The 24,575-nt window shown below is 38.5% G+C and overlaps 1 pseudogene; it reads right to left on the bottom strand.

The window, feature by feature from the left end:
• Positions 1 to 241: 241 nt before the first annotated feature.
• Positions 242 to 560, bottom strand: LOC124964933 (peptidyl-prolyl cis-trans isomerase FKBP1A-like; annotated as a pseudogene).
• Positions 561 to 24,575: the final 24,015 nt, after the last annotated feature.

Here is a 24,575-nt window from a genome sequence, read left to right as displayed (position 1 = left end):
CAACTTGAGGTTTTGGGCCTATATGTAGATCAATACACATACAAGAAGAAAGGGTAAGAGGAAATGGAAGTGTCAGAAGCAAGCTGAGTGATAGAACATTCAGTCAGCGTACAGGTTTGTAGAAAGTGTGCAGTGGGACATCAAGGCCAGTTCCACATGGATTCACGTGTAGACACCTGGAGACACCATTTCCCTCCATGGCAGATCCAAGAGCAGGGACCTGAGGAAGGAGCCACTCCTCTCACTTCAGTTTTAGACACTCCACATCAAAGACCAGAGTGGCTTGGGGTGATGGTGCCTGGGTACACAGTGGCACCAGAAGCATTGTTTGGGGAGATCGTTTGGCTTTCTGACTCACACTCATTCAGGCCATCCCTTCTTCCTAGCCCCAGATCACCTCCTACTTGCCTAGAATAAACACGTAGGGCTTGTTTCTCTCCCAGGAAGAATCAAATTTCCTTCCATCTTAACCATCCCATGGTAGAGCAGCATGAAGGTCTGGCTGCACTTTGGGAAGGTGTGCCTGGCTCCCGGGAGATGGTCTCCACCTGCACTCCCATGGAGGAAGATGCCGGGGAGGCAGCAGGCAGGGGTCATGGACTGTGAGTGGAGCTGGCAGTATTTCCACAGCTCTGTCTTCTTTCCTGTCATTTATTCAAACGGGTATCCCTGCATTCACTCCGCTGTATGTACCTAATGCTTCTTGTGTTTGGATGTCCATCTCATTTCTAAGGTTTGGAAACTTTTCTGGTCATGGTCTTCCTTCCTTCCTTCCTTTTCTTTCTTCCTTTTCTTTCTTCCTTTTCTTTCTTTCTTTCTTTCTTCTTTCTTTCTTTCTTTCTTTCTTTCTTTCTTTCTTTCTTCCTTTTTCTTTCTTTCTTTCTTTCTTTCTTTCTTTCTTTCTTTCTTTCTTTCTTTCTTTCTTTCTTTCTTCCTTCCTTCCTTCCTTCCTTCCTTCCTTCCTTTCTTTTTTCTTTCTTTCTTTCTTTCTTTTTCTTTCTTCCTTTCTTCCTTTTTTTCTTTCTTTCTTTCTTTCTTTCTTTCTTTCTTTCTTTCTTTCTTTCTTTCTTCCTTTCTTTCTTCCTTTCTTTTTTCTTTCTTTCTTTCTTTCTTCTTTTTTTCTTTTTTCTTTCTTCCTTTCTTTTTTTCTTTCTTTCTTTCTTTTTTCTTTCTTCCTTTCTTTCTTTTCTTTTGGCATGATTTCTTAACATGTTTTCTCTATTTTTTTTTAATTGAATGTTTTATAATTTTACTGCTAAACCAGGCAATCCTGGAAAAAGTAGCCTAAAAGTATGTGCACACACATCCTATCAAGGTCACTGTCCTGGTTGTGGTTTCTTTTATGGTAATCAATAAAGATTTATTCATCTTAAACATAAAGGAATATAGCATTATTAAATGTTAATACTAACATTATGTTAATACTAACATTTAAGTTCAAATATGGGTAAAGCACCTGAGAAGTTCACAAAAATAAAAATTCAAAGGTCAGTGAACATGAAGAAAATACTAGATCTCATTACTATTCAATTATATGTTGTGGGATTTTTTTTTTTCCCCTCTCAGATTGATGAAGATAGTTTTAAAAAAATCACTGTGGTCAGCATCCTCATAGGTTGCATTAATAAGTCAAATATACTGCTTTCAGGGGCCTAGATCTGAATAACCATTCTGAAGGGCAGTTTTGCCCAATTTACAATAGTGAAAAAATATTTACACATTTTTTTAAGTTTACCATTTTAATGCCTTTCCTTTGGTTGTTAAAATACATACTATTTTCACATGTATTACAAATGCATTATATCTCACATGCCATTAATTTTGTGCCATACCATTTTATATTCTGAATTTTTTAAAAAAATATTTTGATTCATTGTACAAAAATGAGGTACAACTTTCGTTTCTCTGGTTGAACATGAAGTAGAATCACACCCTTTGCGTAATCATATACGTACATAGGATAATGAAGTCTGTCTCATTCTATTATCTTTCCTTCCTCCCGCCCCCTCCTCATCCTGCATTTTCTTCTATACAATCCACCCTTCCTCCATTCTTGCCTCCCCCACCCTCATTATGTATCAGGATCCATTTATCAGAGAAATCATTTCCCATTTTTTGGGGGGGATTGACTTATTTACTTACCATGATATTCTCCAACTCCATCCATTTACCTGCAAATGCCATAATTTTATTCTTCTTTATACCTGAGTAATATTCCATTGTGTATATATAACACAGTTTCTTTATCCATTCATCTGTTGAAGGGCACTTAGGTTGGTTCCAAAATCTACCTCTTGTGAATTAAGCTGCTATAAACATTGATGTAGCTGCATCACTGTAGTATGTTGATTTTAAGTCCTTTGGGTATAAACCAAGGAGTGAAATGGCTGGGTGAAATGGTGGTTTCATTCCAAGTTTTCTAAGAAATCTCCATACTGCTTTCCAGAGTGGTTGCCCCAATTTGCAACCCCACCAGCAATGTACAAGTGTGCCTTTTTCCCCACATCCTTGCCAATACCTTTTGTAGCTTGTATTCTTGATGATAGACATTCTAATTGGGGTGAGATGGAATCTTAGGGTAGTTTTGATTTGCATTTCTCTTATTACTAGAGATGTTGAACATTTTTTCATATATCTGTTGATTGTTTGTAGATTTTCTTTTTTTTCTATAATATTAGGTGATTTTTTTTGAAATTATCTTTTTTTTATTGTAAAAAAATGGGATACATGTTGTTTCTCTGTTTGTATATGGAGTCAAGGCATACCATTTGTGTAATCATAAATTTACATGGGGTAATGTTGTTTGATTCATTCTGTTATTTTTCCCCTTCCCCCCACCCCTCCCACCCCTCTTTTCCTTCTATACAATCCTTCCTTCCTCCATTCTTGCCACCCTCCTTAACCCTAACCCTAATCCTAACCCTAACCCGAACGCTAACCGCTCCCACCCCCCATTATATGTCATCATCTGCTTTTCAGCGAGATCATTCGTCCTTTGGTTTTTTGAGATTGGCTTATCTCACTTAGCATGATATTCTCCAATTTCATCCATTTGCCTGCAAATGCCATAATTTTATCATTCTTTATGGCTGAGCTTGTAGAATTTCTTTTGTGAAGAGTCTGTTCAGTTCCTTAGTCTATTTATTGATTGGGTTATTTATATTCTTGGTGTAAAGTTTTTTGAGTTCTTTATGGATTCTGGAAATTAGTATTCTATCTGAAGTATGTGTGGCAAAGATTTTCTCCCACTCTGTAGGCTCTCTCTTCACATTGCTGATAGTTTCCTTTGCTGAGAAGAAGCTTTTTAGTTTGAATCTATCCCAGTTATTGATTCCTGCTTTTATTTCTTGTGCTTTGGGAGTCATGTTAAGGAAGTCTGGTCCTGAACTGACATGATGAAACTTTGGACCTTTTTCTTCTATTAGGTGCAGGGTCTTTGGACTAATTCCTAGGTCCTTGATCCATTTTGAGTTGAATTTTGTAAAGTGTAAGAGACAGAGACTTAGTTTCATTTTGCTGCATGTGGTTTTCCAGTTTTTCTAGCACCATTTGTTGAAGAGGCTATCTTTCTCCATTGTATGTTTTTGGCACCTTTGTCTAGTATGAGATAATTGTATTTATGTGGGTTTGTCTCTGTGTCCTCTATTCTGTACCATTGATCTACCTGTCTATTTTGGTGCTAATACCATGCTGTTTTTGTTACTATTGCTCTATAGTATAGTTGAAGGTCTGGTATTGTGATACCACCTGCTTTCCTCTTCCTGCTAAGGATTGCTTGGCTATTCTGGGTTTCTTATTCTTCCAAATGAGTTTCATGTTTGCTTTCTCTATTTCTATGAGGAACATCATTGGGATTTTAATTGGAATTGCATTGAATCTGTATAGCACTTTTGGTAGTATGGCCATTTTGACAATATTAATTCTTCCTATCCAAAAACATGGGAGATCTTTCCATCTTCTAATTCTTTAATTTCTTTCTTTAGTGTTCTGTAGTTGTCATTGTAGAGGTGTTTCACCTCTTTTGTTAGATCGATTCCCAAGTATTTTATTGTTTTGAGGCTATTGTGAATGGGGTAGTTTTCCTAATTTCCCTCAGAGGATTCATCACTTATGAATAGATATTCATTAGATTTATGAGTGTTGATTTTATATCCTGTTACTTTATTGAATTCATTTATGAGTTCTAGAAGTTTTCTGGTGGAATTTTTTGGATGTCTAAATATAGAATTGTGTCATTGGCAAATAGTGATAGTTTTTGAGTTCTTCTTTTCCTATTCATATCCCTTTAATTTCTTTGGCCTGTCTAATTGCTCTGACTAGAGTTTCAAGAATGATGTTGAATAGAAGTGGTGAAAGAGGACATCCCTGCCTTGTTCCAGTTTTTAGAGAGAGCGTTTTCAGTTTTGATTCAGTTAGAATGATGTTGGCTGTGGGTTTAGCATAGATAGCCTTTGTAATGTTGAGGTATATTCCTATTTTTTTTTTAGTATTTTGAGCATGAAGGGGTGCTGCATTTTATCAAATGCTTTTTCTGCATCTATTGAAATGACCATATGATTCTTAACTTTAAATCTGTTGATGTGGTGAATTACATTTATTGATTTCCAGATGTTGAACTAAGCTTGCATCCTTGAGATGAAACCCACTTGATTGTGATGCACTATCTTTTTAATATGTTTTGTATGTGATTTGCTAAAATTTTGTTAAGAAATATTGCATTTATGTTCATTATGGATATTGATCTGAAGTTTTCTTTCCTTGATGTGTCTTTGTCTGGTTTTGGTATCAGGGTGATACTAACTTCATGGAATGAGTTTGGAAGGGTCCCCTCCTCTTCTCTTTCATGGAATACTTTGAGGAGTATTGGAATGAGCTCTTCTTTGAAGGTCTTGTAGAACTCGGTTGAGAATACATCTGACCCCATACTTTTCTTTGCTGGTAGATTTTTCATGGCTTCTTCTATTTTGTTGCTTGACATTGATCTGTTTAAATTGTATATGTCCTCCAGATTCAGTTTGGGTGGATCATATGTCACTAGAAATCTGTCAATGTCTTCGAGATTTTCTGTTTTATTGGAGTATAGATTTTCAAAATAGCTTCTAATTATGTTTTGTATTTCAACAGGGTCTGTTGTGATATTTCCTTTTTCATCATAAATTTTAGTAATGTGAGTTTTCTCTCTCCTCTTCATTACTGTGGCTAAGAGTTCATCGATTTTGTTTATTTTTTCAAAGAACCAACTTTTTGTTTTGTCAATTTCTTGAATTGTGTCTTTGTTTTAATATCATTGATTTCAGCTCTGATTTTAGCTATTTCCTGTCTTCTACTTCTTTTGGTGTTGACCTTCTTTTTCTAGGGCTTTGAGCCATCATGGTAGGTTGTCTAGTTGTTGACTTTGTCCTCTTTTATTGGATGCGCTCCATGCAATGAATCTTCCTCTTAGTATGGCTGTCGTAGCATCCCAGAGTTTTGACATGTTGTATTGTTGTTTTTGTTGACCTCTAAGAATTTTTTTTGTCTCCCTCTTGATGTCTTCTGTTATCCATGCATCATTCGATAGCATATTATTTAGTCTCCAGTGTTGGAGTAGTTTCTGTTTTTTATTTTCTCATGATTTCTAATTTCATTCCATTATGATCTAATAGAATACAAGGTAGTATCTCTATCTTTTTGCTAAGAGTTGCTTTGTGGCATAACATAGGGTCTATTTTAGAGAAGGATCTATGTGCTGCTAAGAAGAAAGATATTCACTCAATGATGGATGGAATATTCTACATATGTCTTTTAAGAGTAAGTTATTGATTATGTTATTAAGATGTATGGTTTCTTCAGTTTTTGTTTGGAAGATCTGTCCAATGGTGAGAGGTGTGTTAAAGTCATCTAGTATTATTGTGTTGTGGTTTATTTGGTTCCTGGAATTGACAAGGATTCCTTTGATGTACATGGCTGCACCATTGTTTGGGGCATAAATATTTATGATTGTTATGTCTTCCTGATTTATGCTTCCTTCCTTAAACAGTATGAAATGTCCTTCTTTATCCTTTCTAACTAACTTTAGCTTAAAGTCTACTTTATCTGATATGAGGATGGAAACTGCTGCTTTTTTACTGAGTCCATGTGCATGGTATGTTTTTTCCCATTCTTTCACCTTTAGTCTGTGGGTATCTTTTTATATAAGATGAGTCTCTTGAAGGCAGCATATTGTTGTGCCTTTCTTTTTAATCCAATCTGCCAGTGTATGTCTTTTTTTTTTTTTTTTTGGATGATTGAGAATTTATTTTATTTTTTTTTGAATATTTTTTTTTAATTTTTTTTTACGTTTACATAGGGTAATGATGTTTATTTTATTTTCCCCTCCCCCCACCCCTCCCACCCCTCCTTTCCCTCTACACAGTCCCTCCTTCCTTCATTCTTACCGCTCTCCTTAGCCTAACTCTAACCTAACCCTAAACCTAATGCTAGCCCCTCCCACCCCCCATTATATGTCCTCATCCGCTTATCAGCGAGATCATTCGTCCTTTAGTTTTTTGAGATTGGCTTATCTCACTTAGCATGATATTCTCCAATTTCGACCATTTGCCTACAAATGCCATAATTTTATCATTCTTCATTGCGGAGTAATATTCCATTGTATAAATATGCCACAGTTTCTTTATCCATTCATCAACTGAAGGGCATCTAGGTTGGTTCCACAATCTGGCTATGGTGAATTGAGCAGCAATGAACATTGATGTGGCTGTATCTCTGTAGTATGCTGATTTTAAGTCCTTTGGGTATAGGCCCAAGGAGTGGGATAGCTGGGTCAAATGGTGTTTCCATTCCAAGCTTTCTGAGGAATCTCCACACTGCTTTCCAGAGTGGCTGCACTAATTTGCACCCCACCAGCAATGTATGAGTGTTCCTTTTTCACCACATCCTCGCCAACACCTATTGTTGCTTGTATTCTTGATAATCGCCATTCTAATTGGGGTGAGATGAAATCTTAGGGTAGTTTTGATTTGCATTTCCCTTATTACTAGGGATGTTGAACACTTTTTCATATATCTGTTGATTACTTGTACATCTTCTTCTGTGAAGTGTCTGTTCATTTCCTTAGCCCATTTGTTGATTGGATTATTTGTATTCTTCGTGTAGAGTTTTTTGAGTTCTTTATAGATTCTGGAAATTAGCGCTCTATCTGAGGTATGGTTGGCAAAGATATTCTCCCACTCTGTAGGCTCTCTCTTCACATTTCTGATAGTTTCCTTTGCTGAGAGAAAGCTTTTAAGTTTGAATCTATCCCAGTTGTTGATTCTTGCTTTTATTTCTTGTGCTATGGGAGTCCTGTTAAGGAAATCTGATCCTGAGCCAACAAGTTGAAGATTTGGACCTACTTTTTCTTCTATAAGATGCAGGGTCTCTGGTCTGATTCCGAGGTCCTTGATCCATTTTGAGTTGAGTTTTGTGTAGGGTGAGAGATAGGGGTTTAATTTCATTCTATTGCATATGGTTTTCCAGTTTTCCAGCACCATTTGTTGAAGAGGCTATCTTTTCTCCATTGCATATTGTTGGAACCTTTGTCTAGAATTAGAAAATTGTATTTATTTGGGTTTGTGTCTGTGTCCTCTATTCTGTACCATTGATCTACCTGTCTATTTTGGTGCCAATACCATGCCGTTTTTGTTACTATTGCTTTGTAGTAGAGTTGAAGATCTGGTATTGCAATACCCCCTGCTTCGCTCTTGCTACTGAGGATTGCTTTAGCTATTCTAGGTTTTTTATTCTTCCAGATGAATTTCATATTGCTTGCTCTATTTCTGCAAGGTACATCATTGGGATTTTAATTGGAATTGCATTGAATCTGTATAGCACTTTAGGTAGTATAGCCATTTTGACGATATTAATTCTGCCTATCCAGGAACATGGGAGATCTTTCCATCTTCTAAGGTTTTCTTTAATTTCTTTCTTTAGTGTTCTGTAGTTCTCATTGTAGAGGTCTTTCACCTCTTTTGTGAGATTGATTCCCAAGTATTTTATTTTTTTCGATGCTATTGTGAATGGGGTAGTTTTCCTAATTTCTCTTTCTGAAGATTCATCACTTATGTATAAAAATGCATTGGATTTATGAGTATTGATCTTGTAACCTGCTACTTTACTGAATTCACTTATGAGTTCTAAAAGTTTTCTGGTGGAATTTCCAGGTTCCTCTAAATATATAATCATGTCATCAGCGAACAGGGATAGTTTGAGTTCTTCTTTTCCTATTTGTATCCCTTTAATTTCTTTGGTTTGTCTGATTGCTCTGGCTAGAGTCTCAAGGACGATGTTGAATAGAAGCGGTGAAAGAGGGCATCCCTGCCTTGTTCCCGTTTTTAGGGGGAACGCTTTCAGTTTTTCACCATTTAGAATGATAATAGCCATGGGCTTAGCGTAGATTGCCTTTATAATGTTTAGGAATGTTCCCACTACCCCAATTTTTTCTAGTGTTTTGAGCATGAAGGGATGCTGTATTTTATCGAATGCTTTTTCTGCATCTATTGAAATAATCATGTGATTCTTAACTTTAAGTCTGTTGATATGGTGAATGACATTTATTGATTTCCGAATGTTGAACCAACCTTGCATCCCTGGGATAAAACCCACTTGATCATGGTGCACTATCTTTTTAATATATATTTGTATGCGATTTGCTAAAATTTTGTTGAGAATTTTTGCATCGATGTTCATTAAGGATATTGGTCTGAAATTTTCTTTCCTCGATGTGTCTCTGTCTGGTTTAGGTATCAGGGTGATATTGGCTTCATAGAATGAGTTGGGAGGGTTCCCTCCTCTTCTATTTCATGGAATAGTTTGAGGAGTATTGGAATGAGCTCTTCTTTAAAGGTTTTGTAGAACTCGGCTGAGAACCCATCTGGTCCTGGACTTTTCTTTGTTGGTGGGCTTTTGATGACCTCTTCTATTTCATTGCTTGAAATTGGTTTATTTAAGTTGTGTATGTCCTCCTCGTTCAATTAGGTAGTTCATATGTCTCTAGAAATTTGTTGATGTCTTCGAGGTTTTCTGTTTTGTTGGAGTATAGATTTTTTGAAATAGCTTCTAATTATGTTTTGTATTTCACTCGTGTCTGTTGTGATGTTTCCCTGTTCATTCTGAATTTTAGTAATTTGAGTTTTCTCCCTCTTTCTCTTTATTAGTGTGGCTAAGGGTTTATCAATTTTATTTATTTTTTCAAAGAACCAACTATTTATTTTGTTAATTTTCCCGATTGTTTCTTTTGTTTCGATTTCGTTGATTTCGGCTCTGATTTTAACTATTTCCTGTCTTCTACTACTTTTGGTATTGGTCTGCTCTTCTTTTTCTAGTGCTTTGAGCTGTAGTGTTAAGTCGTTTATTTCTTGATTTCTACTTCTTTTTTTGAATGCACCCCATGAAATAAATCTTCCTCTAAGTACTGCTTTCATAGTGTCCCAGAGATTTTGATATAATGTGTCTTTGTTCTCGTTTACTTCTAAGAATTTTTTTATTTCCCTCCTGATGTCTTCTATTATCCATTCATCATATAATAGTGTATTATTTAGTCTCCAGGTATTGGAGAAGTTTCTGTTTTTTATTCTGTCATTTATTTCTAATTTCAATCCATTATGATCTGATAGAGTACAAGGTAGTATCACTATCTTCTTGTATTTGCTAACAGTAGCTTTGTGGCATAAAATATGGTCTATTTTAGAGAAGGATCCATGTGCTGCTGAGAAGAAAGTGTATTCGTTCTTTGTTGGATGGTATATTCTATATATGTCCGTTAAGTCTAAATTGCTGATTGTGTTGTTGAGATCTATAGTTTCTTTATTCAATTTTTGTTTGGACGATCTATCCAGTGGTGAGAGAGGTGTGTTAAAATCGCCTAGTATGATTGTGTTGTGGTCTATTTGATTTCTGTAATTGAGAAGGATTTGTTTGACGTACGTGGATGAGCCAATGTTCGGGGCATAGATATTTATGATTGTTATGTCTTGCTGATTTATGCTTCCCTTAAGCAGCATGTAATGTCCTTCTTTATCCCTTCTGACTAGTTTTGGTTTGAAGTCCACATTATCTGAGATGAGGATGGATACTCCAGCTTTTTGCTGTGTCCGTGTGCATGGTATGTTTTTCCCCATCCTTTCACCTTTAGTCTATGGGTGTCTCTTTCTATGAGATGAGTCTCTTGCAGGCAGCATATTGTTGGATTTTTCTTTTTAATCCAATCTGCCAGTCTGTGTCTTTTGATTGATGAATTCAGGCCATTAACATTCAGGGTTATTATTGTGATATGATTTGTATTCCCAGTCAATTGACTCTATTTGTTTTTGACATGATTTGGTTTCTCCTTTATTTGGCTATTCCTTTAGGCTAGCGCCTCCTGTTGCTGATTTGCATCGTTGTTTTTCATCTCTTCCTCATGGAATATTTTGCTGAGAATGTTCTGTAATGCTGGCTTTCTTTTTGTAAATTCCTTTAGCTTTTGTTTATCATGGAAGGATCTTATTTCATCGTCAAATTTGAAGGTAAGTTTTGCTGGGTATAAGATTCTTGGTTGGCATCCGTTTTCTTTCAGGGCTTGGTATATGTTGTTCCAGGCCCTTCTAGCTTTTAGGGTCTGGATTGAAAAATCTGCTGATAATCTTATTGGTTTCCCTCTGAATGTAATTTGATTCTTTTCTCTCATGGCCTTTAAAATTCTGTCTTTATTTTGTATGTTAGGTATTTTCATAATAATGTGCCTTGGTGTGGGTCTGTTGTAATTTTGTATGTTTGGAGTTCTATAAGCCTCTTGTACTTGGTTTTCCATTTCATTCTTCAGATTTGGGAAATTTTCTGTTATTATTTCATTGAATAGATTGTTCATTCCTTTGGTTTGTTTCTCTAAGCCTTCCTCAATCCCAATAATTCTTAAATTTGGCCTTTTCATGATATCCCATAATTCTTGTAGATTCTGTTCATGATTTCTTACCATCTTTCTGTTTGGCCAACTTTGCTTTCAAGATTAAATAATTTGTCTTCAATGTCTGAGGTTCTGTCTTCCAGGTGTTCTATCCTATTGGTTATGCTTTCTATGGAGTTTTTAACTTGGTTTATTGTTTCCTTCATTTCAAGGATTTCAGTTTGTTTTTTTTTTTCAGTATCTCTAACTCTTTATTGAAATGATCTCTTGCTTCCCGTATTTGGTCTTTTAACTGTTGATTGGTGCGATCATTTAATGCCTGCATTTGCTCTTTCATCTCCTCCTTCAATGCCTGCATTTGCTCTTTCATCTCCTCATTAGCTTCCCTGATCGTTTTAATTACGTACATTCTGAACTCCCTTTCTGACATTTCTTCTGCTGTGCTGTCATTGGGTTTTATTGATGTAGTATCTAGGTTTGTTTGGGACATTTTCTTCCCTTGTTTTCTCATATTGGTCAGTTGTCAGTGGGACCCTGAGATATTGCAGTTTTCCGCTATTGGCTTATAGTGTCCCGGTAGATTTCCAGTGTATCACCTCCCAGCCTTCAGTAGCCTGATGTCTTGGAGGAATCTGATAAAGCAGCTCATCCGAAGAAAACTGCCCCTAGCCCCCTACTGGTTCCACGGTTTGGAACTGGCTCTGTGCGGAAATGCTCTCACTGTGGGCCTGCACCGTGCAGCTGGCCGTGTGGGAGGAGCCCACTGCCGGAGTGTGGAAGGCTACCTTGGGAAGACTCTAGCTGCCCTGCCTGGCTCCGATAAGTCACCTCTATCTGGGCCTGCCACCCGGGCTGAGCTTTACCCAGTGGGCAGACTCACCTGTGGCTCTATTTCAGTCTGAGTCTCTCAATGCCTCCCCTTCTTACCTCCTGGGTTCTGGAGCGACTGGGGGTGCAGTCTCCCTCTAGGCCACCATCTTGGATCAGTGTATGTCTTTTGATTAATGATTTTAGGACATTAATATTCAGGGTTATTATTGAGATATGACTTGTATTCCCAGTCATTTTGGCTTATTTTTGGTTTTTAACTTGACCAGGTTTCTCCTTTAATTTGCTTTTTCTTTAGGGTAGTTCTTCCCTTTGCTGACCTACATTGTTGTTTTTCATCTCTTCCTCATGGAATATTTTGCTGAGATTTTCTCTAGTGCAGGCTTTCTATTTGTAAATTCTTTTAGTTTTTGTTTGTCATGGAAGGATTTTATTTCTCATCAAATCTGAATGTTAGTTTTGCTGGGTGTAAGTTTCTTGGTTGGCATTTGTGTTCTATCAAAGCTTGAAAAATGTTGTTCCACGCCCTTCTAACTTTTAGGGTCTGGGCTAATCTGCTGATATCTGTATTGGTTCCCCCTATATATAATCTGATGATTTTCAGATTCACAACCTTTAAAACCCTATTTTTATTTTGTATGTTAGTCATTTTCATTATAATGTGCCTTGGTGTGGATTGTGCATTTGGTGTTCTGTAAGCCTCTTGTTCTTTATTTTCCATTTCATTCTTCAGGTTTGGGGAAATTTCTGATACTATTTCATTGAATAGGTTGTTCATTCATTTGTTTGTATCTCTGTGCCTTCCTTAATCCCAATAATTCTTAAATTTGGTCTTTTCATGATATCCCATAATTTTTGGAGGTTCTGTTCATGATTTCTTACTATTTTTTCTGCTTGGCCATCTTTGTTTTCAAGATTAAATATTTTGTCTTCAATGTCTGATGTTCTGTCTTCCAAGTGATCTAGCCTGTTGGTTATGCTTTCTATTGAGTTTTTAATTTGATTTAATGTTTCCTTCATTTTAAGAATTTGTTTGTTTTTTTCAGAATCTCTATCTCTTTGTTGAAATGATCTTTTGCTTCCTCCAGTTGCTCTTTTAACTATTTATTGGTGCAATCATTCATTGCCTGCATTTGCTCTAATATCTCATTCTTTGCTTCTTGGATCATTTTAATTATATACATTCTGAACTCCCTTTCTTACATTTTTCTACTATGCTGTCATTGGGTTCTATTGATATAGCATCTAGGTTTGCTTGGGATACTTTCTTTCCTTGTTTTTTCATGTTGTTTGTGTATCTTCCCCTCTAGCAGTGGAAATCCGAGGTATTGCAGTTTCCCCCCTATGGACTTATAGTGATCCTGCAGGTTTCCAATACCTCACCTTAAAGTGGGAGAGCAATAGTAGCAGCACACAATATAAACAATATGGATCCTTAACCCAAATAGTCCCTATTAAGATATTAACCCATTATCTTAATAAACAGAGATGATGAGTTTGATTATTATCTATAGCATAACCAGTAGGTTTGCAATAATGACCACAATTTCTAATGGTGGACAAAGTGGATGGGGAGGGGTGTAGGGATGCTAATGAGATAAGAAATGAGTCTATAGAGGTACTAAATCATAGGAATAGTGAAAGGGGAATTAAAAGAAATTAGTTGTAAGAATGAGAAAAGGGAGAAAGAGTCTCCAAGGAAACAGATAGATAAGAGGAAAATAGAAAAAACAGTAGGAATAATAGTAGGTATAACAGGAAGAATTGTAATGATACTACTAATAAAAAATTTCTACAATAAAACCATACTGTATTGTTCAAACCTCCAAGAGTTCAGTAGCCTGATGCCTGAGAGGTACTTGATAATGCAGTGTCCCAAGAAGGGACTAGGGATGGTGGCCTTAGGTCGGGAATAATTCATGATAATAGGCACCATGTTGGTGGATGGTCAGCTGCAGTGCGGGTATAGATCACATGGGGTTTGGGTTCTAGACTGAGGGCTGGGCTGGCGCATGGATGCTGGGCCGGGTGGAGGTGCTGGAGTTGTGTGAGGGTGCTGGGCTGGGTCCCACACCTTTTCTTTATTGTTGACTTTATTTTCAAGGTTATATACTTTGTCTTCAAGATCTGAGAATCTATCTTCTATGTGGTCTAATTATTGGTGAGACTTTCAACTGAATTTTAAAATTTCATTTATTGAGTCTTTCATTTCCTGAATTTCTCCTTGGTTCTTTTTCCTAATATCTCTTTGTTCAAATGACCTTTCGCTTCCTGTACTTTTTCTTTTTAGCTCATGCCTTCCATCTTCTTTTGACTGGCTCAACATTTTAACTATGAACTTTCTAGATTTGTTCTCCAACATTTCCTCCACTGCAGTGTCAATGAGATCAGTTTCTGAAGTGTTGTGGGCTATTTGGGGTGGTTTTTTAATTCACTTTTTCATACTTTTTGAATGCCTACCCATTTTCTGTGATAATTATTTCTTCTACTTTTATGTGCCCCAGGATGGGTGAATATTGATACTTCCAATTAGCATGTATCCTCTTTTCTTCCCAGTATCAGCACCACTTTGAGAAAAGACACTAAACCCTATAATCTGGAACCACTTCAGAGTAAAGCCAATACTAATAAGACTTAGGAGAAAACTTATTGAAAATATTCTCTATAGTTCCTCTAGTACAGATATAAAGTTTGTAGTAATGTTCTTGAATAAGTTGATATGTTAATTATTAAAGATAGTAAAATTACTCTTACACTATATAGAGTTTGAAAAGGGTAGGGATGAAAAAATGGGCAATGAGAAAAAAGAAAGAAAAGATAGAAAAGAATAATACAATTCAAGACAAAAAGAAGAAAAAGTTTGTTGGGGAGATTTGAGGAAGGGAGTGGGTAATGTGAGAGGGAAAAGAGAGGCAATTGCAATCTGAAACAAAGAAAACAAGGAAAGAGCAATTCCAGATAATGCTTTAAGACATTAGAAGAAACACAATCAAGTTTGAGGGCTGCAATATTGAATAACCTGGGATATCTACTGATTCAATACTGACATTAGAGCAATTTATGATAATCTATGTCATGGTGGAGAGATTTCTCATTGAGTCTCCATGATTTAAATTTCATCAGGATTTGGGACCTTTAGAAGATGGCCGTCACTCCTCAGCTTTACTGCTGTGTTGTCCTGGGTGTGGAGGTAGCGATCACACCAGCTCAGCTTTAATAAATTCTTGGAGGCCCCCATGATCTTTGGTGTGTCCAGGTACCTGCTAGCTTCCTGTTGGGTCAGAGATTATGATCCCTAATTATATGCAACTTAGCAGTCAGGTAAGGGGGACACTTTTATATGCCTTCCTGATGAAAAATCTCTGTGTATCCAGCATTGTAAAATCCAGCGTGGGTTTCCCCATGTATATTTTGAAGTGTGTGGGGTATGGTGGTGTAGGGCAAAGGTATTGTAGTCATTTGATCTGCTGGGTGGCCCATGGGGGTATAGGGCTGTTGCACCTGTGGAATGCAAAGGTTGCAGGTTAGTGGGGTTGTGTCTGGGCACATCAGGTGGTGGCTGGTGTCAGTGGGATACTCCTCTGAACAGCCCTTCTTTGTGCATGCATGAGGTTCTCCACTTGATACTTGGGGTTATCCTTAGGAGTTGCCTTTTGTGGGTCTGTGTTTCTGAATGAGAATTGAGTTAACTGGCAACCCTGGGACCACACCTGTGGGTCCTCCTTACTGGAGTCCAGGAGCTAGGTTTTCTATGATTTTCTCACCAGCTGGTGCTTGTTGGTTATCCCAGGGACCTTAATCTGAGTGCTTGGAGGGTGCTGTATTGCTGGCTGTTTCTTTTGGGTGCAAAGTCACAGAGTGCAGGTCTCAGGACTGTTGCTGACTTTGGTGGGATGCTGAATTCTCCCCACCCCCATCTTTATAGCAGCATAGAATTTGATGACTGTCTGCAACTGTGGGATCTGTGAATGCAGAGTCTCTGTTGGTAGTGTGCAACTAGAAGCCTCCACCCTGGCTGATGTAGACCAGTGTACCCTCCCCATGACTGCTTTTGTCTAAGCTCCTACTGCTGATGGAGATTGTGAGCACCTTCTCCCCTCTGCTAGGGCTTCTGTGTAGCAGTGCTGTCTAAATGCTTGGTGGCTGTAGGCAGCTGTGGGCCCTGTGCATGAGGTTCTCTGTGGGCTCTCTGTGGCACAGAAACCTCTAACCTGGCTACCACAGATCACTGGATTTTTTCCTGTCACCATGAGGGGAGTAGGATGGCAGCTGGCCCATCTTCACCCAAGCTTCTGTAGAGAGTTTGGAGAGTTCTGGGTTGGAGCTAGTTCTCCCCATGAGTGATTTGATCTCAGGTCAGCTCCACCTCACTCCCCATGTCTGAAGTAAGGGAAATAGGGTTTGGTAACCTTCAACTAGTAGCAGCCTTCTACAGGTTTTTTTCTAGGGATTGAAGTCAGGGTTGCTTAACCACTGAGTCACATCTCAGCCCATTTTAAACTTTGAGACAGAGTCTCACTAAGTTCCTAAGGCTGGCCTCAAACTTGCAATTTTCTGCCTCAGCCTCCCAAGCCACTGGGATTACAGGCATGCACCACCATGTCCTGCCCCTCTGGTTTACTTGTTTCTATCTGTAGGTGGGGAGAAGCTGTATTGATTTAACTTCTTCTAGGGAGGCTGGCTAACTGGGAACTCTACAAAATGACCGCCTGCCTGGCATATCTTTCAGACCAAAACTTATGCTAAACTCTGTGATCTCTTTCCCTTTCTTTGCTTTTCCTGTCCTCTTTCAACTTGATCCACTTATCTTTCCAATGGTTGTTAAGGAAATAACCTTATGGGCCTTTATTCTCCCTCTTTCTCTCTTTGCTACTCCTTTCCCTGCCCCCATTCTGCTCAGGGCTTGGGGTCATGGGATTCTGTCTTTATTTTATGCTAATAAAATTCCAAGTCCTTTCAAGTCTCAAGTTGTCCTATGTTGAGTTTTAGCCTATTTACTCTGCCACTCACTCCTTTGTTCAGTTGTGCTTTCACTGCTTCATTTCCAGGTTGCGGAGGAGTTGAGGGTTGCTGCCAAGATCTACTCCACCATCTTCTCTCCTGTCTCGAGTGTTCTTGATTTAACATGGGCTCAAAGGCAAGAGACTTTGGTGATCACACTCAACCTCAAGCCTGGTTTATTATGGACTCTGATTTTCCCCAAGGTAAGCTGAGAAGAGAAGTTTGGTGGATCACCAAGTTCCTAAAGGTTATCATCATGCTTCCTCCAAGGATGAACTCTCTTAGGTCTGCTTCAACAAGTTGTTCTTCCCCTAAGGGAGCCAGAGGCAATGAAGCAATTATATTATGTTTGTCTCTGATTAACCTGGGGATAGTGTGACTGACCCACAGGGCATCTCCATGGTTTGTCAACTTAGAACTCACTCTGGTTTCTTAGAAGCTGTGAACAAAACTACCCATATATCCATCTTGAATAGTTGTGTACTAGTATGTCTTCAGTCTGTTACAGTGGAACTTAGACACCCCTAGTTACCACTTATTTCGCTGTGTTTCATGCCCTCTAAAGAGAAATGGGAGAACCTTCCCATGGCCTGTCGCTGAAGGTATCTGCTCATCATCTAAGGAGCTGTGTCAGAGTAGGACCAGAAATGACGTTAAACATGAGAGTTTGCATGGTTGTGCATGTTTGTGTCTAGAATGTGTAACTGATACCTAGATCCTACCACCTTCATATCACATTATGAAAAGAACTCCAAGTAATTTATCTTGAACTGAGCATCTATCCAAATCTCCATGTCAATTTGTTTTCTCAAACTGATTCTATGTCTAATTTTGAGAAGATATGAGAAACACATGCCTCCATTTGTTTATCTTTAATACCATAATCTTTTGGGGATTTATTCCAAATGTTATACCAAATCTCTGTAAGTTTACTCACCTCCTCTGCCACAATCCAGGTAAGCAGGTGTCATTTTGTATATAAACTACTGCTATAACCTCCTATCCAGATTCCTGCTGACTCTCTTACCCTTCAGAATCTGCTCCTCTACCCAGTAGACAGCAAGTTACTTAAAACTTTCAGTCACATGTATACTCAAGCCTTTTCTTGGGTGTACTTTTGCCTTGAGAAAAGCACTGAAACTTTCTATCATGTTATAAAGGTCTTACATACTCAGGCTCCTCAATAATTCTCCAACTCTCTGCTTCCCAGGATGATAGTGCTCTTCAGTTTCTCTGTCCCTCCTGTGCCCTGGTCCTGTCTTTCCCAAACACCTAACTAGACTGCCCACATTTCAATCTTCCTTTCACAGGCTTATATATCCAGGACTCCATTTGAAGAATACATAAGGAACTTCTTCCTCAGCACCCTAGTCTCATGTACTAGAACATTCTACCAAAATTGTGAATACGCTAATCTCAGATCTGCATTGTAACTTCTGGGTTTCTCAAGTTGGCACCTGGTCTCATCTGATGATAATTCATGTTTCATGGTTTCTCCAAAAGATGCTGTGTTGGTTCCTAGGTGGACACCAAACATATTTTGTCCAGACCATCTGTAGGGCATTGGGGTGGCAAAAGTTTGAGATAGTCCAGTTAAAATACACATATTGAGGGGTTTCAAGATGGCAGACTAGAGGGCGGCTGCATTTCATGTTGCTCCAGGACTCAAGATTCAAAAGAGGAGATAGTGAGAGACTTGGGACCAACTCAAAGCTGCCGGGTGAGTTTCTCCCATTGGGGAGGCGTCCCGGATGGGGCGGTAGCCCCGGAACGCAGGGAACTTTGTGAAGTAGAGTGGCTCGGCGAGACGCCCCTCCCCCCGCTGGAGCGGTAAACATGGACAGCGGGGAACTTTGCAGAGGAGGCTGCGCAGCACAGCGCTTGGTTTCGGAGCAAGCTGCCGGGGCTCCAGCGGCTGCCAGAGGAAGAACTGGGCGGTGAGCTATTTGGACTCAGCAACCGCCTGAACAACGGGGGGGGGGCTGTCCTGAGGAGGTGGAGGTGCGCAGTGAGTTGCTTGGTCTCCAAGCGCCCACACAGAACACCGGGTGGCTGCCTGGAGGAAGAGACGAGCGGCGGGTCACTGGGGCTTGGAGCATATGTACGAGGCTCCAAGTGACTGCTCAGAGGAAGGGTCGCATAGCCAGGTGATTAGGTGCAAAGCACGGTCCAGTCCGGGGACCTAGGCACCTTTTGTTGAAAGAGCTACACAGAGACAAGCTGAGGGGCGGGGTGAAGGTTCCAGGACTGCGGGCAGCTTCTCTGAGGAGGGGCTACCTAAGGAGACTCGTCTGCGAAGGGCAGGGCTCCCAGGCCCAGGAGGTAGGTTCGGGCCCCTGGGAACATTGCCTGGGAAGGCTGCCCTGCCCAGGCGGTAGTTGTGGACTGAGGGGAACCTCTAGGAGGGGAACTGACCAGCGAGACCTCCCCACCGGGTGAATCTTCCCCGCTGGGTGAGGTTTTCTCACAAGGACGGTAAAACCAGAGTCACAGGCCCAAACAGGCCTTGCCTCAGCCCGCAGCCTAGTTCCCCTTGGGATGACCATTGGTCAACAAGTGGAGGCACCTCTGCCCACTAGCAGGGAATATACCCCACCTGAAGGCCACCACCCCTAGAGAGGCAGCTTCCTTGTGGAGCACTGCATTATCAACTTCCTCCAAGACTTCAGGCTACTGAAGGATAAGAGGGGATATACTAGCAATCTTCAGGGACATTATAAGTCAATAGAGGAAATCTGCAATATCTTAATGTCCCACTGGTTCCTGAACAATTGGAGAAAACAAGGGAAGAAAATGTCCCAAACAAATCTGGATGTTACATCAATAAAATCCAATGACAGCATGGCAGAAGAAATGTCAGAAAGGGAGTTCAGAATGTACATAATCAACATGATAAGGGAAGCAAACAATGAAATGAAAGAGCAAATGCAGGCATTGAATGAACGCACCAATCGACAGTTAAAAGAGCAAATACAGGAAGCAAAAGACCATTTCAATAAAGAGTTAGAGATATTGAAAAAAAAACAAACAGAAATCCTTGAAATGAAGGAAACAATAAACCAAATTAAGAACTCCATAGAACGCATAACCAATAGGATAGAACACCTGGAAGACAGAACCTCAGATATTGAAGACAAAATATTTAATCTTGAAATGAAGTTGCCCAAACAGAGAAGATGGTAAGAAATCATGAACAGAATCTCCAAGAACTATGGGATATCATGAAAAGGCCAAATTTGAGAATTATTGGGATTGAGGAAGGCTTAGAGAAACAAACCAAAGGAATGAACAATCTATTCAATGAGATAATATCAGAAAATTTCCCAAATCTGAAGAATGAAATGGAAAATCAAGTTCAAGAGGCTTATAGGACTCCAAATACACAAAATTACAATAGACCCACACCAAGGCACATTATAATGAAAATATCTAACATACAAAATAAAGATAGAATCTTAAAGGCTGTGAGAGAAAAGAACCAAATTACATTCAGGGGGAAACCAATACGGATATCAGCAGATTTTTCAATCCAGACCTTAAAAGCTAGAAGGGCCTGGAATAACATTTTTCAAGCCCTAAAAGAAAATGGATGCCAACCAAGAATCTTATACCCAGCAAAACTTACCTTCAGATTTGACGACGAAATAAAATCCTTCAATGATAAACGAAGGCTAAAAGAATATACTAAAAGAAAGCCAGCATTACAGAACATTCTCAGCAAAATATTCCATGAAGAAGAGATGAAAAACAAAGAAGCAAATCAGCAAAGGGAGGAGCTATCCTAAAGGAACTCTCAAATAAAGAGGAACCAAGTCATGTCAAAAATAAACAAATAAATGAATAAAATGAGTCAAATGACCGGGAATACAAATCATATCTCAATAATAACCCTGAATATTAATGGCCTGAATTCATCAGTCAAAAGACATAGACTGGCAGATTGGATAAAAAAGAAAGATTCAACAATATGTTGCCTGCAAGAGACTCATCTCTTAGAAAGAGATACCCAAAGACTAAAGGTGAAAGGATGGGAAAAAACTTACCATGCACATGGACCCAGCAAAAAAGCTGGGGTATCCATCCTCATTTCAGATAATGTGGACTTCAAGCCAAAGTTAGTCAGAAGGGATAAAGAAGGACATTTCATACTGCTTAAGGGAACCATAAATCAGCAAGACATAACACTCATAAATATATATGCCCCAAACAGTGGCTCACCCATGTATGTCAAACAAATCCTCTCAATCTCAGAAACCAAATAGACCACAATACAATAATACTAGGTGATTTTAACATGCCTCTCTCACCACTGGACAGATCTTCCAAACAAAAATTGAACAAAGAAATCATAGATCTCAATAACACAATCAATAATTTAGACTTAACAGACATTTATAGAATATACCATCCAACGAAGAGTGAATACACTTTCTTCTCAGCAGCACATGGATCCTTCTCTAAAATAGACCATATATTATGCCACAAAGCTAATGTTAGCAAATACAAGAAGACAGAGACACTTCCTTGTATTTTATCAGATCATAATGGATTGAAATTAGAAATAAATGAAAGAGTAAAAAACAGAAATTACTCCAACACCTGGAGATTAAACAATATGCTATTATATGATGAATGGATAACAGAAGATATTAGGAAGGAAATTAAAAAATTCTTAGAGGTAAATGAGAACAAAGAAACATCATATCAAAATCTCTGGGACACTATAAAAGCAGTACTTAGAGGAAAATTTATTTCATGGAGCGCATTCAATAAAAGAAGCAAAACTCAACAAATAAACGACCTAACACTACAGCTCAAAGCCCTAGAAAAAGAACAGACCAACACCAAAAGTAGCAGAAGACAAGAAATAGTTAAACTCAGAGCTGAAATCAATGAAATTGAAACAAAAGAAACAATACAAAAAATTGACAAAATAGATAGTTGTTTCTTTGAAAAAATAAACAAAATTGATAAACCTTTAGCCACACTAACAAAGAGATGACGAGAGAAAACCCAAATCACCAATATTCGAAATGAACAAGGAAATATCAAACAGACACGATTGAAATACAAAACATAATTAGAAGCTATTTTGAAAATCTATACTCCAACAAAATAGAAAATTTCGAAGATATCAACAAGTTTCTAGAGACATATGAATTGCCTAAACTAAACGAGGAGGACATACACAATTTAAATAGACCAATTTCAAGTAATGAAATAGAAGAAGTCATCAAAAGCCTACCAACAAAGAAAAGTCCAGGACCTGATGGTATCTCAGCCGAGTTCTACAAAACCTTTAAAGAAGAGCTCATTCCAATACTTTTCAAAGTATTCCATGAAATAGAAGAGGAGGGAACCCTCCCAAACTCATTCTACGAAGCCAATATCACCCTGATACCTAAACCAGACAGAGACACATATCGAGGAAAGAAAATTTCAGACCAATATCCTTAATGAACATCGATGCAAAAATTCTCAACAAAATTTTAGCAAATCGCATACAAAAACATATTAAAAAGATAGTGCACCATGATCAAGTGGGTTTCATCCTAGGGATGCAAGGTTAGTTCAACATCAGGAAATCAATAAATGTAATTCACCATTTCAACAGACTTAAAGTCAAGAATCACATGATTATTTCAATAGATGCAGAAAAAGCATTTGATAAAATACAGCACCCCTTCATGCTCAAAACACTAGAAAAAATAGGGATAGTGGGAACGTTCCTTAACATTGTAAAGGCCATCTATGCTAAGCCCATGGCTAATATCATTCTTAATGGTGAAAAACTGAAAGCATTCCTCCTAAAATCTGGAACAAGGCAGGGATGCCCTCTCTCACCACTCCTATTCAATATCGTCCTTGAAACTCTAGCCAGAGCAATTAGACAGACCAAAGAAATTAAAGGGATACGAATAGGAAAAGAAGAACTCAAACTATCCCCATTTGCTGATGATATGATTATATACTTAGAGGAATGAGGAAATTACCAGAAAACTCTTAGAACTCATAAGTGAATTTAGTAAAGTAGCGGGATATAAGATCAATGCTCATAAATCCAATGCATTTTTATACATAAGTGATGAATCTTCAGAAAGAGAAGTTAGGAAAACTACCCCATTCACAATAGCCTCGAAAAAAATAAAATACTTGGGAATCAATCTCACAAAATTGGTGAAAGACCTCTACAATGAGAACTACAGAACACTAAAGAAAGAAATTAAAGAACACCTTAGAAGATGGAAAGATCTCCCAAGTTCCTGGATAGGCAGAATTAATATTGTCAAAATGGCCATACTACCAAAAGTGCTATACAGATTCAATACAATTCCAATTAAAATCCCAATGATGTATCTTACAGAAATAGAGCAAGCAATCATGAAATTCATCTGGAAGAATATGAAACCCAGAATTGCTAAAGCAATCCTTCCCAGGAAAAATGAAGCAGGGGGTATTGCAATACCAGAACTTCAACTGTACTACAAAGCAATAGTAACAAAAGCGGCATGGTATTGGTATCAAAATACACAGGTAGATCAATGGTACAGAGTAGAGGACACGGACAGAAACCCAAATAAATATAATTTTATCATACTAGACAAAGGGGCCAAAAATATGGAATGGAGAAAAGATAGCCTCTTCAACAAATGGTGCTGGGAAAATTGGAAATCCATATGCAACAAAATAAAGCTAAACCCATATCTCTCACCATGCACAAAACTCAACTCAAAATGGATTAAGGACCTCGGAATCAGAGCAGAGACCCTGCATCTTATAAAAGAAAAAGTAGGTCCAGATCTTCAACATGTCGGTTTAGGACCAGACTTCCTCAACAGGACTCCCATAGCACAAGAAATAAAAGCAAGAATCAACAACTGGGATAGATTCAAACTAAAAAGCTTTCTCTAAGCAAAGGAAACTATCAGCAATGCGAAGAGAGAGCCTACAGAGTGGGAGAAAATCTTTGCCAATCATACTTCAGATAGAGCATTAATCTCCAGAATCTATAAAGAACTCAAAAAACTCAACACCAAGACTACAAATAACCCAATCGACAAATGGTCTAAGGAAATGAACAGACACTTCACAGAAGAAGACCTACAAACAATCAACAAACATATGGAAAAATGTTCAACATCTCTAGTAATAAGAGAAATGCAAATCAAAACCACCCTAAGATTCCATCTCACCCCAATCAGAATGGCAATTATCAAGAATACAAACAACAACAGGTGTTGGCGAGGATGTGGGGAAAAAGGTACACTCATACATTGCTGGTGGGGTTGCAAATTAGTGCAGCCACTCTGTAAGGCAGTATGGAGATTCCTTAGAAAACTTGGAATGGAACTACCATTTGACCCAGCTATCCCACTCCTTGGCCTATATCCAAAGGACTTACAATCAGCATACTACAGAGATACAGCCACATCAATGTTCATTGCTGCTCAATTCACCATAGCCAGATTGTGGAACCAACCTAGATGCCCTTCAATTGTGAATGGATAAAGAAACTGTGGCATATATATACAATGGAATATTACTCAGCCATAAAGAATGATAAAATTATGGCATTTGCAGGCAAATGGATGAAATTGGAGAATATTATGCTAAGTGAGATAAGCCAATCTCAAAAAACCAAAGGAAGAATGATCTCGCTGATAAGTGGATGATGATACATAATGGGGCGTGGGAGGGGTTAGGTTTAGGGTTAGAGTGAGGGTTAGGGAGGGTAGCAAGAATGGGGGAAGGAAGAACTGTATAGAGGGAAAAGAGGGATGGGAGGGGTGGGGGGAAGGGGAAAAATAACAGAATGAAGCAACCAACATCACCCTATGTAAATTTA

This window comes from Sciurus carolinensis, chromosome 14 (genome assembly GCF_902686445.1).
Source record: "Sciurus carolinensis chromosome 14, mSciCar1.2, whole genome shotgun sequence".
Lineage (NCBI taxonomy): Eukaryota > Metazoa > Chordata > Mammalia > Rodentia > Sciuridae > Sciurus > Sciurus carolinensis.
Note: the sequence above shows the minus strand (reverse complement) of the source record. Positions and strands in the feature narration are given on the sequence as shown.